Genomic DNA, 17,641 nt, shown 5'->3' with positions numbered 1-17,641 from the left:
GAGGTAGGTTGGGATCCCTCACCCACACTTTTCCACTTCTGAACGAGGGAAGTGGGTCACCGCTATCGAAGCAGTGAACAGAGGCAGGGAACCTTTTGGATCTTTTGGTTGGCATAAAGAAAGCCTGGTTTCTACATAAAGTTTCTACATAAAGAAAGACTGATGCTAGTTTCTTCCTCCTCCGCTCCTCCCCCTCCTCCCCCCTCCTCTCCTTCTTCTCCTTCTCCTTCTTCTTCTTCTTTTTCTTCTTCTAATAGTTACTTTATCCCCACATTGCTCAACAGATTTCTCATGAGGAAGTCTGCCGCTCCAGTTTGCCCAAAGTCAGCCATCTAGGAATGGGCTGCTCCGAGGGGCCCTCAGTGCATCCTCTCTGGGCTGCCCCGCAGGAATCCACAGGTTAGTCTCACTACACACATCAGTGTGCACTTACAGTCTCTCAGCCCTAGGCGATGGCTCACTTTTTAGCAATTTTTTCAGTACAAGAGAACTGCATTGCAGGGGTTTGGAATGGTCCTTTGCATTATAAAGAGATTTCACTAGTTGACCCAGCAAGTTATTTGTGCAGAGCCTACTTTGGGTACTCCTCGGTGCGGAGGCAGTAGGGAGGCTCCAGGATGACACACGGTCCTTGCTTCTGTCAGGGATATCATGGTGTTGGGGGAAGAGGAGTCTGTGCCCCTCTGACCCCACAAAAGAGAAAGCTGAGGGTGTCGTTTAGTGCTTTGTTTGGGAACTAGAAAGGGAACTTCCAGCTGGACCTAGGAAGAGATGGAGCCAGAGGGGATTTGGGTGGGGAGGCAAGGAATAGACTCATGAATTAGAGAAATTCTTGTGGCTAATCTATGCTCTGCAGCCTGAGATATTCACATTCCTTATTGAGGAAAACTTTTGCTGGGTATCCGTTTCCTAGTGAGAATGTCACTTTCACTTTTAGTTTCATTATATTTTGGACAGAGTCTGTTTCCTGGTATAAGTTTGCTGGCTCCATCCTTAAGAAAGATGCTCAAATTACGTACACCATCATCAAGCCTTCAGTACCTAGCTCCATGTTTCTTCCCAGAAACCAAGCGGCATCCAGGCGGGCTTGTGAGCCACTCCAAACATGTAGATCTCTCCTTCTGTTGTGAGAGCAGAGTAATCTCAGGAGATTTGTGTCACTGAATATCCTCCCAAGCATAGCTGTCAAGTATATAGATTCAAAAATTCACCATTTCATTTGATCCATTTTCAGAGCTTATTGAGTTACTTGTGTGTTTCTCCTCTTCCAAAATGCTGTGTGCTCTTCCTGCGGTGCTCTTTTATTTGGAAGACCCCAAAGCAGGCCACCCAGGAGTCAGGGGAAAAAGCCTTCCTATATGAACCAGTGTGAGCAATGTCGGAAAAATGTGGTACAAAGCTGACAGAAACGCCAAGTTCTAGTTTTCCTATTTCTGGAGGATTATATCAAACAGGTTTAAAATAATGGAAAATATCTGGTCTCTCCGCATGGAGTAGCAGAAAGGTGACTGCCACCAATGAGACAATGTTATATGGACTTGATGTATTATATAAAACACTTGAAATGTTATGTACATAACAATGTTAGAGTACTTGGTCCTTTGGAACAAAATAGACCAAAGCAACTTACAAATTTGGCATCGTGACTCAAGGTTTGAATGGAAATAGCCAAGAAACCATAAGGCAAACACAGAGCCCAACTATTATTTCTCCTTAATATCACCACCTCTTTCTGATTTTTTTTTTTTAAATGCTGCTGAGAAGATGTAAAAAGTAGATTTTGAGCAAGGCAGGCAATGATTAGCATCTGCAAAGGAGACCTCTGGATACTCAGTCATTCAGTAAGAAGTACCCAAAGACAGAATTTGGATCATTATTAGAAATAACATATTGATGTCACACACACACACACACCCCATCAAATCTATTTCCCAATCTTCGGCCGGATTAATGGAAATTCCAAAGAACTTCATTCAGATTGGATTGTTGATGTGGGCATCCCAACTCAAATCCACTGTAGGTGATTTTATTTCCCTGTGATTAAGGCCCATGGTTCGATAGCATTAGAAATGCTGTAGAGAAGCATTTCTCTACAGTAGAGACGAAATTACAATTCCTTGTACTTGGCAAAATGTTTGCTATTGAGGATTCCAAATTCTCCTGGTCACAAGGAGCTCAAGAAAGGGAACGTTTTATTCTTCTTTCCACCAGCAATTTGTTTATCTATAGTTAGCAAATGCCAAAGGTGGTTATTTGTTTTCTTTTTTGTTGTTGTTCTTGTTTTCTTTTGTTTTTCATAGGTCTGTGAGTCCAGAACTTAAAGATGTCTCCATTTTGCATGAAAACGGTGTCAACATCTGACATTATAGCATGATTAGATGACATGAGTCTAACTGGTTTCTGGTCCAGAACATTGGTTTGTCAACCACTATTTTTTGTTATTCTATAGTTCATTACACACACACACACAAATGTGGGCAGGCAGTAAAATTATGCTAGAATTGCTGAAGAATTATAAGTAGGGAAAGTGTGTTTAGCTCTTGAATCCAGTACTTGAAATCATAAGGATAAATAATCACCACCAGCAATCTTGTCCCTGATTTTGTTTCAGTCATTAGAATTCTGTTGTGATGTTTACTGCTCGGGCTTCCTTAAGAAACTGGGTTACTTCCTCTGTCTGAGCCCCGCAGGGAAGTCAGAAAGCCAATGTTTGAGGTAACGTGGCAATGCATTTTAAGAAGAATCAGCTCCTAAGAAGTGGGGAGAAAATATATTATTGGACTTTGCAGGGCAAACATGCCCCAGCAGGTTGGAGACTACGAGGAGTGGGGTCCCGCTGGCCGCGGCGGCCCCCTCCTGCCCGCCCCTCGCGCTGGGCGGTCCTTGCACGAGGCCGGCCCGGGTCGCCTCCGCTCCCGGGGGAGCCGGGCCCTCGCGCTCCCTCCAGGATGGGACAGGATATGACAGCCCGGTTTGTGCACCAGCATCCTTAATATTTCCTTCCTTTCAGAAGCAAATAGAGCGTTCCCTTATCTGAATGCTAATTTCCTAGTTAAAAACCCTCCCTTGCTGACAAGGGACTGAAAGAGTTTTAAATCACAGATGTAGAGTATCAAATGCAATAATGCTCTTGCAATAGTGCATTGAAGCCTCAATTAATTAACCCTTGGGCTAAGTAGGCAGGTACATGGCGGTGGCCGCAGGCGGTGGATGGATGAGATTTAAATGTGCATCTCATTTCCCCAGCACGGAGCATGCCGTTTGGTTCAGAAAAGAGTCATTTTGCACACTCGCCTCATTTACTCGCCGCTTTAATCCTCCTAATTCCACCTGAGATCGGGGGAGAATTGAAAAGGAAGGCGAGGAGCAGGGGCTGCCGGCCGAGCTTTTGTTGCGCGTGGTCCCCCGGGGCCCCGGGGCCTCCAGCGGGTCTCGCCTCGGAGCAGGCGTCGATGGGAAACGTGCACAGCGAGATCAAGGCGGATGGGGCTGCTTTTACATTTTTAGGGGGTGCGGGCAGTTCTGGGAGGAGGACGCCGGACCAAGCCCACCCCGTCCGGGTGCGGAGTCCCCAAGCCAGGCCGCAGCCTCGGCTGGGCGCCCCAGGGCGCGGGGACGGGCGCGGGGGATGGGGGGCGCGTCTGCGGGCCGAGGCTGCGGGGCCAGAGGCGCGGTGCGCGCGCAGGCGGGGTGGGGGCTCCGGTCTGGCCGCGCTTCTGAGTCCCGCCGCCCGGGTTCAAGAACCACATCCCGCCCTCGGCCCGGCGCCGTGTCCCGCGCTGACTAGGTGTAACTCTCCAGCTCATTTCTCTCCACGCGATTTACCATCTGTGAACTCATCTTTAACCTAATAAAAATCATCTAGCTTTTGACTAACAAGAAAAGGAAACAGTGCTCATTGTGGGGTTTGGGGGAAATGGCTTCACTAATGTGCAGGATGAGAGCGGAGTGATTTATAGGCGGTTTTAACTGTAGGCTATGATTAGGGGGCTGGTAGTAAGTGCATTAGATGTCTAAGTGTGGCAATAGAGTAAATAGGCGTTTTATTTATCGCAGTGCCAGGGGCCTCTTAGCGGAAGAGCGCTTCTCCAAATTGAAATATAGCAGAGTTTACACTCCTGATTAGGGCTTCAAGCGCAGAGCCCAAGGCTATCAGCTAAGCAGAAACAACGCTCGCTGACACCTAATTGTCACTGGATTAATGTGCAAACAGGGACAGCGAACAGCAACAACAAATAACCTAGTGTCAGAGTCGTTGGTGGCAGTGTCCACTCACAGTGACTTGGGGCCAAATTGGAGTTTATATGTCAAAACGGGCTTGGATCAATGTGTCGGGCTCCTCCTGCGAAGGGCTGGATGGAGTCGTGGCAGGTTGTTGATCTATGTGTGTGTGTGGGGGGGGGCATATTATGTGCCTGGGAGTGGAGGGGAGCAGGCAGACGGAGGAGGTGCAATGCCTGTCCATTAATTTTTTTTTTCTGCTTTATGCTCCCGAATTCACAGCTATTAAGACAAATTTATGTGAATCAGGTCTTTCTCTCCAGGATCTTGTGACTTTCGCCTGGGTCTCCATATAAAATTTAATAACCCTGTTTGTGAATCAAATCATTCCCACAACAACAGATTCAATCTGGGTTGCCACCTGTCTGGCTTTGGACAGGAGCAACCAAATTGGGCAGCTGGGTTCCAGCTTTTCATGGGGGCTGGTGGTTGGTTGGCTGCTGGTAGCTCAGTTGGCCCTGGAGTCTTCCAGAGCAAGAGCTAGATGTGGCTGAAGGGGAAAAGGAGGACAGCCTTCCATATTCCCTGGACCCTCCTTTCTCTTTAAATGACCAACCTGGTGGCAGCCCTATTTTAAAAACACAAGAACTCATAACAGCCCAAAGCAAATGGTGGAATAGGTTACCATCCAGGAAGTTCTTATGCTCACTCATTTTTCTTCTACAATTAGCCATTTAGGGAGGGAAAAAGTCACAAATACATGAATTATGTTCCTAAATGTATTTCTAAAGTTCTTAAGTTTTATTGAGCATGAAAGTTGGTCTTTCCCTGTGTTAAGGACTGAAGAAGCTATAGAACTAGCTAGTAGCTCAATGGTGCAAAGTCTTATGATTTAAACTTGACATTTGCAATTTTTTGCCGTAAAATATTACTTTCTTTATTTCAAGACTTTAGTTGAAAACCTCGTAATTCCTTTTAAGCTCCATTTGATTGTCAATTGCACAACTCTCTCTAAAGCTTAGGGCTTATGATTTTCATACACACATGATTTATGCTTTTTGTGTCACAATATAATGTACTTTGGTACAGCTCCTACTTATTTCCCTTGCATCACGAAAGCCTTCCCTTTTAGAGGCTGGGATTTTTATAGGGAAGCTATGAAAGAGTTGTGACCTGGCTATAGATCTTGAATTGTCCGAAATTGCCATTTTCGCTGCCATCGCCAGCCTTCTGTGCCACTCCATTTAATATGTTTTCAGAAAACAGTGATCTGGCTATCTGCATATTTGGATAACAGAGTCAAATAAATTTTCACTATTGAAAATTTCAGTAGCTGGCTGCAGAAAGCCCATTCCCTGCCTCGACTGCAGAGAAGGATGGCAAAACATATTCTAGAAGTTGCAGACCCTGAGATTTCTTTGAATCCATTTGCTGTGAGAAAATCATAAAGCTGGATCTGCAATAAGGAAATCGCAATTCCATTTACTAACAATGTGCTGAATGATTTCAATGTATGTTTAATCCGGGCATAGAACTGTAAGTTCATCCAAGCTGCTGCTGACTGGACATGAAATTTAAGTTAATGGTCCTCATTAGAACAACACTACCTAACCAAAATATCGTAAGTAGATATTAAGTTTTCTGAAAAGATTAATAATATATATTGTCATGATAAAGATTGGAATTCACCCAGGAAACATTTAGTTCATCCGAATTATTACGCTTCGTAGATCTTGTTTTGTGGCTTCCTAGAAGCAGAAGGAAATTTAGAGACCATCAAACCCTCTTTACAGCCCTATTTGCAGATGGGAAAACTGAGGCCCAGAAAGTTAAATGTCTTGCTCAGTGTCACACACATGCATAACTAAATCTTCCACATATTCCTCATATACATTATTATTCCAATCAAGCCATAGACATTGTAAGCATAGGAGAAAAATTCAAATGTTTTTGTCATACTTGTCAATTTTAGTTATTTTGGCATTTAAACATTACAACTTTTCTGGTGTATAAAAACTCATTTTTTTAATTACTAAGAAATAATTGAAAGTTGGTATTATTCTTTGCTAATTTATCTGGAAATTTTGAAACAGAATTAAAAATTTAAAGAAGTTTTCAGTGTTTGAAAGAGTTGCTATATGTCAGTTATTTGAGGCTAAGTTTATATTATTCCTCTGCCAGTTTTCTCCTCCTTTTATTGCCCAGTCTTTCTACTTTGGGACTTTTGGCCTCCTTCAGACTCTACAGGGAAGAAAAAACAAGACTCAAAGGAGTTGATTTTGGGGCGCCTGGGTGGCTCAGTCGGTTGAGTGTCTGCCTTCAGCTCAGGTCATGATCTGGGAGTCCCAGGATCGAGCCCCACATCGGGCTCCCTCTTCGGCGGGGAGTCTGCTTCTCCCTCTCCCCTCACCGAGCTCATGCTCGCTCTCTCTCACTCAAATAAATAAATAAAATCTTTAAAAAACGTTGATTTTATCATTACTTAATAAAATATTTCATGGAGAACCTAGGACGAGAACTCCAGACAGAATGAAGTTTGTCATACTTCCCCACGGCTCTCCCTGGCTCCTAGTATGATGGGTTACCACCAAGGAATATTTGGTAGGTTTTTAAATAATTCTGTTGAAGACTTACAGATTTATTTATATATGAATCACTCTTGGAGTTTCAGTGATTGCCTTTGGTGTACAGACTTCAGGATATGTCTGAATTATGAAGCTTCCACCTGATTGGTGTGGCTAGGTTTTAAGAGAGTTGAGTAAACTGACATAAATTATGTCAACCAAGAAAAAATAAGTCACCCAGAATTTTGAGTATGACTATTTAAATCTAGATCTAATCTGAAATTTCTGGCAAGGTGGTCAGACTCTGGGAAATATGTTCACTTTAAGGAAACTGCTGAAATCTAAGGTTGCCCCACCAATGGGGCTGTAAGCCTTGGAGTCTGATGTATACTGACCCAGTCCACACACCTCCCCCAATCTGAGTTCTTGAGAATTTCAAAACCAGTCATCATCAAAATAACCAGTGCTAGGTTTATAACTTGGCACAACAAACATGATTTTCATTTCCTAGACTGAAATTATTGTACAGAACTCTGTAAAAGGAAGGAAGAGGGTGAAGCAATTCTGGAATTATCCATGAAGGGGACATCATTTGTTCTTGGTGAACAGCTGGGGAGGCACTGTAATCAAAACCGTCTCAGAGAGAAGGACCAGGTAGTGAAGGGAAAAGAGCCCAGCTGTGTGATGTGTGGGAGGCATGGGTTTGTATGGTCCAGGCGCTCCGAGCACCCAGTGGGTGACCTTGGGCAAATCACTGTCCACCAGCCATGTAGCAGAGCCTCCTAATTGGCAATTAAGGGTGTAGGCACACAATTTATTAAGGTGGGGTCTGTGAGCCCACAAAGTCAATACCCAGTAGACCCCCCCCCCCCAGGGAGCTCTTGTGCCCTTGAGTTTAAAACTTGTATGAAGCTTGTACGAAGGACCTACACATTGTCTTGTAAATGTGAGGTTTTTAATCACTTCTGCTGTAGCAGTTTGAACTCTAATATTGCAGTTTGAGGAAAAGACCTGAAGAGACACTGATGACTGATGTAAAATACCCCTTTAGACCATGGGAGTACTTCATAGGCATACTCTCTAGATGCAGGTGCTCGGGAGAACGTCAGCAGTCACCACTGTTTGCCTTCCTCTCTCTCTCTCTCTCTCTCTCTCTGCCACAATACTTTTTGGTAATTAACAAAAAATAGTTTGTGGATTAAAAATATTGTAAGATATCTTCTCCCTGATTTTTTCTCCTATTTAAACTACTATGTCATGTCTTTAAGAAATACCATGAGTTTGTGTATATGGTAACATGATTTTTTTTGGACATTTTTACCTTCTGAAATAAAATGAAATTCCCAAATATCCTGAATCAATATGCTTTCAAGATGGTGCAAGGAGGGGCGCCTGGGTGGCTCAGTTGGTTGGGTGACTGCCTTCGGCTCAGGTCATGATCCTGGAGTCCCGGGATCGAGTCCCGCATCGGGCTCCCTGCTCGGCGGGGAGCCTGCTTCTGCCTCTGACCCTCCCCGCTCTCATGTGCTCTCTCTCTCTCATTCTCTCTGTCTCAAATAAATAAAATCTTTAAAAAAAAAAAAAAGATGGTGCAAGGAGCCCAGTTCATAAACATTTTCCTACTCAAACATAATTAAAGGCAGACAGCATACTGTGTTGCAAACATGCACAGTGCTCTTTGGCTAGCTCTTTTTAGAAATTACTTTTTTCTACCCCAGTGTCAGGGAGCTAATTTCATTTTCATGTTGTCCGGATTGGAAAATCTAATAGGCGTTTCCTGCATGGGGCCTATAGGCTTTCTCAGACTCAGTGTTAGTTTGTGTTCTTGCATGGTTAAAATGAAAGCAAAAGTATTTGGTAAGCAGTAAGCAACTCTTTCCATCATGTTTACTATTGCTCTTGGAGGAACAGTATAATGCGTGCTTTCTGTATACTCTCTGTAAGGTTGGTTTTTTTTTTTTTTTTTTTTTACTTAAGGGAAGTTTTTCTAAGAGCACATCTTTTTAATGGTATACTTTCCCCTTCTCAGTGAGGGACTATTGATTGAGTGGACATCGCTTACTGTAGCTGTTCGGAGCTGCCAGCCACCGAGTTTCCTGTGATTGATTTTATATAGCACCTTTTATACTTGAGAAATCCCAAAGCACTTAACAAAGCCGTGAGTGAACTTGATGCTGATGTGATGGTGTTGGCAGACACCGCCTGGGGCACGAACCCGTGGCAGCTCACATCGCTTCAGATCCTTGGACTCTCCAGAGAGCCTGTTGGCTGGGCCACCCCGGTTCTCTCTGCTCTGCCTAGACTCTCCAGACTGGAAAGGACGTCTAGCCATCTTCTAGAATATTCCTGGGTCACCACGCTGAGCAGCCCTACATGACTCCAGACAGATGAGATAGGCCCCTGTGGGTAGCTTCCAACTAAGAAGCTCTAAGACTCTCTGATTTCATGAGTACCTCTGGCACCTTGAGTAGGTGCCCAGCGTTATGTCAGGCCTCTGGCCCCTGGAGAGGGGAAGATGCTTTGGCTAATGTTAGCATAAGGTACGCGCAAAAGCAAACAAAAGACATCTCCAGAAATGCATAACAGGGTCCCCCTCAGAAGGACAGTACATCGTTGCTCCCTTCTTGAACTCCTAGCCCAGTGCTTAGCACAGAGTAACCCTTCAGCAAATGTTTGTTGAGTGAATACATGTACATGCAAAGTATCCCCTCAGTGTCAGCGAAAGCAAAGAAGACCGCTGGGGAGGAGGGCGGAGAGAGCCCAGGCTAGTTCTGGGTACCCCCTCCCACCACTGGGGGAGAGGAGAAGCAGTGACAGTTTCAACGTGATGGTGCAGGAAGAGTTGGTGGGGTGTCCTCTCTGGCTCCAGCAGGATTCAGACCCAGGTGTCTGTTTCATCACACATCTCCTCACCCGGTTAGCGTGTTTAAAAGAGAGAGAGAATGTCTAAGTGAAATGAGTGTGTGCATCCTCTTCACATGTGCTTTCTTTTCTTCATATGCATGGGCTTTGGAGTTCATTTTCTTTCCTTTTTTTTTTTTGAAATGGATCAGTTATTTAATTACGTTCTTTGTAAGAAATTTAGAACACCAATTGGTGAGGGTAAACTCCGTTTGTGAGAGAAAACACAGAGCGGAGGTAGTCCTGAAGCTGAGGAACAGCTTTGATCTTTGGCAGAATATGCGAGTCCACAGCTTTCTGATCAACCTTGCGCTGCTCTGTAATCTCGTATTTCTCTTTCTCGGTGTCGAAGATCTCACCCTCCTGGTGTCTGGGCTTGCACAGCGTCTTCTTCTTGAAGTAAGCATCAGTGAGATGTTTAGGGATTTTCACACTGCTGATATCAATTTTGGTAGAAGTAGCAATGACGAATTTCTGGTGTGTTCTACGCAGAGGAACTCGATTGAGGGACAGCGGTTCGGTCACAAGTAGCAAGCCACTGCCCAGTTGCTTCAGGAAAACTACCCTCTTGCCTCTGTGGCGCCCAGTGAGGATGATCAAAATGGTCCCGGGAGTGATACTAGCTCACAGCTTTCTCACGTGCTGACTGAAAGGTTTTTTGCCGTGGCTCAACTGCTTTCGAGGCACATCTTCAGTAGGGTAATACCTGGGCATTTTGCGAAGTTTAACCACTCGGGTACCACCGTTCTTGTCACCACCAACTGGTTTTGTGACAGTAGCAAGAACTTTCTCCTTCTTTTTCTTTTCAACCCTGGATTTAGCTGCCGAATACTTCCTCTTGTACATGGCCTTTCTGGAATACATAGCCAATCGGGAATATCTGCCAATTCCTCTGACAAGTACAGGTTTCGGCTGCAGTGGGGCTTCCCCTTCTTTGGCGTTTTAGCCTTGGGGTTACCCTTCTTAGCCTTGCCACCGGCATCAGCCTTCTTAGCTTCAGGTTTCTTCTCCTTAGTATCCGGCTTCTCAGCTTTTTCGCCCGCCATCTTGCGAGATGGGAAAGAGCGGAGTTCATTTTCAAGCCGACAAATAATTTACTTTTGCCTCACACAATGCTTGACATCTATTATCTCCTTCGCTCTTCGAATGACCTGGGGAGACGGATGGTATTATTGTGCCCATTTTACAGATGAAGAAGCTGAGGCGCAGAGAGAGGGTAAGTGACTTGCCCAAGGTCACACAGCTAGCAAATGGTACAGCTGGGATTCATACTCAAGTTACTAAATGCCACATCTCACTCTCTGTCCACTATGTCTTACTGTCTCCATCTCACACTGAAAAAAAAAACAAATCCTGCTTAAAAAAAGAAAATTTATTGTTATGACACGCTGGCATTTGAAGGATTAAGTTGTGAATATTTATAGTTGATTTTTGAGCTCACATCACAGAGCTGGATGCGTATTACTATAAGCTATCAACTAAAATCGTCTCCTCCTCTTCCTTGTTTTTCTTCTTCTTCATGGGGCTCTTCTTTGTAGGAACAGAAATAAGCACCTGTGATTTTCACCCATGAGGTTCATGGCTATGTGTATTGACACCACTTGAGGCATGTCTTCTGTCAAGACCTCAGTAACAGGGCCCCTGGGTGGCTCAGTCGTTAAGCGTCTGCCTTTGGCTCAGGTCATGGTCCCAGGGTCCTGGGATCAAGCCCCGCATCGGGCTCCCTGCTCCGCGGGAAGCCTGCTTCTCCCTCCCCGACTCCCCCTGCTTGTGTTCCCTCTCTCACTGTGTCTCTCTGTGAAATAAATAAATCAAATCTTTAAAAAAAAAAAAAAAGACCTCAGTAACAGTCTCTAAGATGTGAAGGCTGGGCTGGACCAGTGTGTTCCAAGGCCCCTTTCAGCACCAAGAGACTGTGATTCTGTGCTGGTGACTGTCCAGGGGCCTCTCGCTGAAGAATGAGGGCAAGATGGATGGCGTGAGCGGGAACTTCGTTAAGTTCCACACTGGCTTGCTGGGAACTGATGACCGCAGGCCCTGGGCTCCAAGCCAGGCACAGGGACACACACCGGACTGCGTTCCTGCCCTCAAGCCTGTGGGGTCTCGCAGAGGCCCCCAAAGAGGCCTGAAAACATGCAGTTGTTGTTCACCTGTTTACCTTTTATTGGAGAACTTTAAGGTGTGCTCATATGAGTCATTGAAAGGATATCGACACCTGACTAATCCTTCTTTCTATGCATTGTTTAAAAAGCCCTATTTAAATAGATGGATATTGGAGGAGACATGAACAAAACCATCATGTTGTGTTCTTGGTAGACTGCATAGAAAAGCAATTCCAGAGACTTAAACAGTTAGGGAATATGCCTTGGAAGTCCAACACAGGGGTGGGGAGGGCCTCGGGCATTTGGACTGGCGTGAGCGAGCTGAGGGAGAACCTGATTAAGAGAACCAGGGTCCAGCTCAAGGGGGGCTCAGGGAGGATGGATGGCATGGCAGCTTTGTTTAGAAGAAAAGCCGGTCAAAGCCACAGGGAGTCCTTGCAGGCCAAAGGAGAGAAAGTTGTTCCCCGGGAGAGAGTGGCATTTTGGAAAACTGAAAATCGCTTCAGTAATATCGTATGTGAGAATCCTTGTTTCCAAAAAGAAATACAATAAACCTCGCAGTTTGAAGGCTTCTTCAATATTTTACAAATCACACAATCATCTCCAGCTTTTGGCACAAAGAAAAATCCACATGACAAACCTTACGGAACATTAGCGATATCAAGATAAGCTACATCTGCCGAATACCAATGAAATTATCCCTACCTGCTGCTGGTGTTTTCGACAATGTGAGGCAGAGGGTCCGGTTTTTTCCTGTTAAAAATGGAAATCGGTGTTTGAGTATTCCATGAAGTTCTTCAGGTTCATTAACAAGGTCAAAATCAATGTTATTTTACTGTTTGGAATCATTTTTGGCGGAACAATGAAAAGAAACCATAGTAGAAGTAGTCTTAATATAATCATTTTCTTTTCATTGTTCTTTATGGGAAAATAATTTGGCCCGAAATTTAGTGGTCCCATCAGGGAGGTGATATCTTTAAAAAGGTGGTCTGAAGGACAGGTTTTACTGTACTTTAATAGGCTTATAGATTAATATAAATCTTAATATTCATAATCTTTACCATTTCTTTTCTCAGTATCTGCTCCATCTATACATCTATTTATAATGTATGTTTCAAACACAAGATATACTTGATTTTTATTGAATATACTGACGGTGCTACAGGGACAGCCACTCGACCTCGTTTAAAAAAAAAGGAAGAAAAGAGCCAAGGGGTCAAATTTCTGGAGAGTCGGCTGCTGAAAACAGATTTTTGCAGATAATGCAATGGCCTGCCTGAAAGCAGATGTCCTTGCAAATTTGCCACTTGCTAGTATTTGTGTCAATAATAAAGAGATAAGGGTACCCCAAGTGGCAAGTGTGAACTGGGGATGATCATGATGAGATGTGGACTGGCCCCCTGAAAGCTTGATTTTTCTAACTAAAACATGGAACATTTTCTACCTATGTATGTCCACCAAAGAAAATCACAATGATAACTAGACATGAAGTTTATTTATTAGATAAAGAGGAAAACATGTAGCTAGGCATTGCTTGACATGAATTATTTTTATGCGGTCATTTAAGGGAAAAACATCTAATTAACTGATGTTAGTTTTGTTTTGACTCTGAGATTTCTGCTTTGCCTGTCAGCTTATTGTGTTATAAACATTGAAAGAATAAGTGAATCTTGTGTGTTCCTGCACCTGTATAACATTGGTCTGTTACATAAAAAGCTGTCTATTAGAAAAGCAATACATCCTCATTATAGGAAACTTACAAAATATGGGGGGAAAACACATATTCCCACTACCCAGAGATAATCGTGTTAACATTTCTCTTCTCTGTATTGTTTTACACAGTTCAGAGCATCCTATAAAATTGAATATGGATTTATTAAATTCCATTGTATTAGTTCACTATTTCCTATTTTTGGGTGTTTAGGTGGTTTTAGTTTTATCCTATTACTCTAAATATTAAAGATAAACATGTTTTTACTGATGTCTTTGTTTGCATTTCAGATGATCTCCCTAGAAACTAGTCCCAGAGATAGAATTATTAGAGTAAATGAAGTGAACATTTTTAAGGCCTTTGATGCATATTGCTAAATTACTTTCCACAAAGCTTAGGCCAGTTTATAGTATAAACTTATTTTAATTAAATTCAATGTCTTTCACCCACATGACTGAAACAAGAGTGCTCTCAGCTTTCCACAGCAGCGCTCTCCTGCGATTTGTCATGGCCGTAGGGTCCACGGTTGCTCTGAGGGAGGTACACGAGGGGTGTAGAGGCGTCTCTGCTGTTTCCAAGGGCTTCTGGGTCATTCACAGAAAGGCTTTTCTTGTTTAAAATTGTGTGGTCCTCAGACATAGTATTTAGTACCTTAAAGATTGATATTTTTAATAAAGGGAAGATAACTTGAATAATTAGCTCTGCATTTTCTTCACCTTTATTTATTGATTGATTTAAAGCAAAGAAACCCTGGAATTTATTATTAGGAAAATGGGACTTAAAGGTATTCATATTTCCTTGCCCACCCAATTCCTAGTTTTCTTGGTTTCAAATATCTTGTCCACGACACCTCAGTCTTTGAGAAAGCATTTGGTTATGTGCATAATGTCACATTCCTGCCCCCTTTGTCGGAAGGCCTGTGGCTTTGTGCTTGCTGATGCCTGTGTGTGGAAGCTGGGCTCCCAGAAGACCGAAAACAGTGTCTCCATTTGCAGTCCCCCATCCCTGCATCTGCGCACAGTAGGTTCCCCCAGATTGTCCACTGTGCTTGAAGCTGTTTAAACCTGTGTATCGTTTAAATGCTTGGTTATGCCAAGGCTCACTATGTTTGGGTATATGTGCATACCCATTTCCTGGAGCAGCTTTGCTTTCTGGCTCTCTGCTACATCCTATTTCAGAAAAGCAAAAAAAGATGTTGCAAACAGATTTCCTATTTTGGGTTCCCTTAGTCAGGCTGAGAATGACTTTTCACAAGGGGAGGGAAAGAATGGAAGTTCTTAAGTCCAAGAGGAACTGCCTTCTCAGAACTTGGTCCACCTTTGACCATGGCCAGTCCTGAATGCTTTTCTCTAAAGGGACACCCTGAGAAAAGCCAGGAGTCCTAGGACTGGGAAGAGGCTCAGTCAGGAAACTCACAACCTTAAATGTCTTTGTCCGGAGACTGACTACATAGTACATTAGTGAACTTTATTTTATATGAAACAGATCCTCTTACTATATTTCAAAGTCGTTTACAACTCTGTGTAAAATATAACCTCTTTACTAGGAGATGGTGGAATATAAACAGGAGGAACACAAATATTAATACTATCCTCACCATGCATGCCTTACAAAACACATTTGCTAAGTTTTGTTATATATAAAAATATATTTAGCTACCAATTTTACTGTCATTGTGGAAAATTACACAAGCCAATATATGTAAGTGAATAATTTTACATATAGTTAGTGTCTTTTTTGATTAAGAAAGTCGTTTAAAGGACGTATTAATTATGCATCTTATGTATCCTATGTGGCTAGAGCAGCTCTGTGAATAGAGACCTGCCAGTTGTTTTGTTAAAATAACAGAATGCAGCTTTGATTAAAGAAAAAACTGGATGCAACATATCTGGAAGAACTATTTTTACTATTAAAAAGGAGAGGATCAAAGTTATTGCTTTTTTTTTGCAGATATAAGACTTTTGGAGGGAAGAGCTTTAGGCCACACAAATGTGTGGGACACAATGTAGTGAAGGTTGTGTATTTGCTAAAATGCTTCCTGGCTGGGGCTCTCTGATTTAATGGCTTATGTATGTGGGAAAGTAGCCACTGAAACCAAACAGGAAATAACACACTAAAAGAGAAAAAAAAAATTTTTTTTTTCATTATACTTGTAATTAGAAGCACTGCATTTCCACATTTAAACTTCTTGGGTTTGTAAAATCTCAAGCAATACCCCCCTACCAACCCACCCATCTCCAATAGATAAAAATCTACATTTGAAGAAAATGTTTTACAATCAAACTAGAGTTTGTCTTTGCCTTTTGGAAACAAAATGGAGTATTATCTGTCCAAGAAAACACTCTCTGGAAGTATTTTCCTGAAGCGTGTTTGACTTTTCAGGGTGTCTGTGGGCAAGTGCATCTGTGTTCACTGCTTTGTGGTCTCCTGCAGGCTGCTGGTGGTGGCTTTGAATGGGGCAGCTTCACAAAATCTGCATGAAAATTGGGAATTGTCAAAGTAATTTGCCATTTACTGACTCACTCCCTATGCCTTTTGTGTTTGGATCAATAAAAACTTAAATCCTTTACCTAGTTTAGTAACAACCTATTCTGAAGCATTACATTCCCCCTAATCTTTGCGAGTTCTGGTTGTACAGTTATCCATTTTCAATGATATTCATTTTAAAAGGTTAACAAATGAGAAACTAAACCAACCATACAAATAACAGCCCAAAGAACACTTTCCAAAATGTGTTGCCGTAGTGCCATTTCAAATTTAATATTCATGCAGAGGAAAGCTAAAGGCCACCAAACCAGGTGGATAAAATGGTACTGCATTTTATGACTCATTCTTAAATGAAATCTCTTAAATATTGCTAATGAAGCCCGCTCTCCCACACAGCCTTGTCGTGCGCCCTTTCTAGGCTGGTTCAGTTCCATTTCCCTGTCTAGCAATTTGCCCCAGGCCCCTATTAAATGAATTATCACGGCCCCTAAATCATCTCTGCGGGGGTTTCCTCTAATCCCATCAAGACACTTACACTCCCTTTCTTCCCTCCTGGTGACATAATGAATTATTATTTCATGGGGAGCTGTTAAAGAGTCCCCTTTGGAAGAGTGGAATGTGCGCGGGGTGGGGATCTGGGCCGCGAGGAAGCAGGCCGGGTACCAGCGCCCCGGGCGGCTGCCAGGGGCCCAAGGGCGACAGAGCCACGCGGCCACTAACTGCCCTCCCGGCCGCCGGCCCGGGGGCTCGAGGCGGGCTGCTCGCGGGCGACGTGCAGAGAGCACCCGCGCGCGAGCCGTCCCCCTGCGCCCGCCCGAGAAGGGGCTCCGGGCGCCTAGGAGCGCAGGGCAGAGAGAATATAAATGTTTTCCCTAACTGGAGGAAACACTGCACTCACAAACCACTTGCGGAATAGATTAGGCTAATTTATTAAACACAGTTTGCCTAGTGACTGAGCTGAGCTGAGTAATGATTTACATTTTTTTTCTTTTAAAAAACATTAATAATAGGAAGTCAGGGGCCACAGCGGCCCTAACGGAGGGGCGTTGGCTGCGGAGGGCGCGGGTGGCTGGGTCTGCGGCCAGGCCTGGACTTGGGACGCGAGCGCGGCCGAGCTCTGGGGCCCGGGCCTCCGCAGGCCGCTGGGGGCCGAGCCTGTGCCCGCGCGGGGGGGGGGGGGGGGGGGGGGGGGGGGCGAAGACCCAGAGACCGCGCCCTCCGGGGGAGCGAGCCCGGTGGGGTTCGGGCGCTAGCAGGCCAGCAGGCCGGGTTGGGGGTTTTGGTTTTGTTTTTTTATATCTTGTTCCCGAGGAGGCTCAGACCACTGCACACATACCAGTGCTGGACCTTCCTTTGAGAGCGCGGAACGTTAAACACTTTAAAGGGCAAGTCTTGCAGCAGCGACTGTCAACAGTGGTCCGTGCCAACAACCCTCTTTTCATCATAAATATGTTGTCATATCTCTTTACTATCCCGGCATGAAGGTCTTGGGTGATATAACCTACTCAAACACATCATTTAAAAAAGAAAGAGAGAAAGAGCGAGAGAGAGAAAGAGAGAGAAAGAAAGAAAGAAGGAAGGAAGGAAGGAAGGAAGGAAGGAAGGAAGGAAAGAAAGAAAGAAAGAAAGAAAGAAAGAAAGAAAGAAAGAAAGAA

The 17,641-nt window shown here is 43.9% G+C and overlaps 1 long non-coding RNA gene and 1 pseudogene across 1 annotated transcript in view; one reads left to right on the top strand and one right to left on the bottom strand.

Moving 5' to 3' along the window:
• Positions 1–363: 363 nt before the first annotated feature.
• Positions 364–17,641, top strand: part of LOC110589391 — a 41,485-nt gene continuing 24,207 nt past the window's right edge. Inside the window, exon 1 of the long non-coding RNA XR_002480886.1 lies at positions 364–399. This is a non-coding gene — a long non-coding RNA (uncharacterized LOC110589391). The remainder of the gene's footprint in view (positions 400–17,641) is intronic.
• On the bottom strand, positions 9,867–10,737 carry LOC110589380 (annotated as a pseudogene).

Source organism: Neomonachus schauinslandi, chromosome 7 (genome assembly GCF_002201575.2).
Source record: "Neomonachus schauinslandi chromosome 7, ASM220157v2, whole genome shotgun sequence".
Taxonomy (NCBI): Eukaryota; Metazoa; Chordata; class Mammalia; order Carnivora; family Phocidae; genus Neomonachus; species Neomonachus schauinslandi.
The sequence above is the reverse complement of the archived record's forward strand: the minus strand, read 5'-3'. Positions and strand labels throughout refer to the sequence as shown.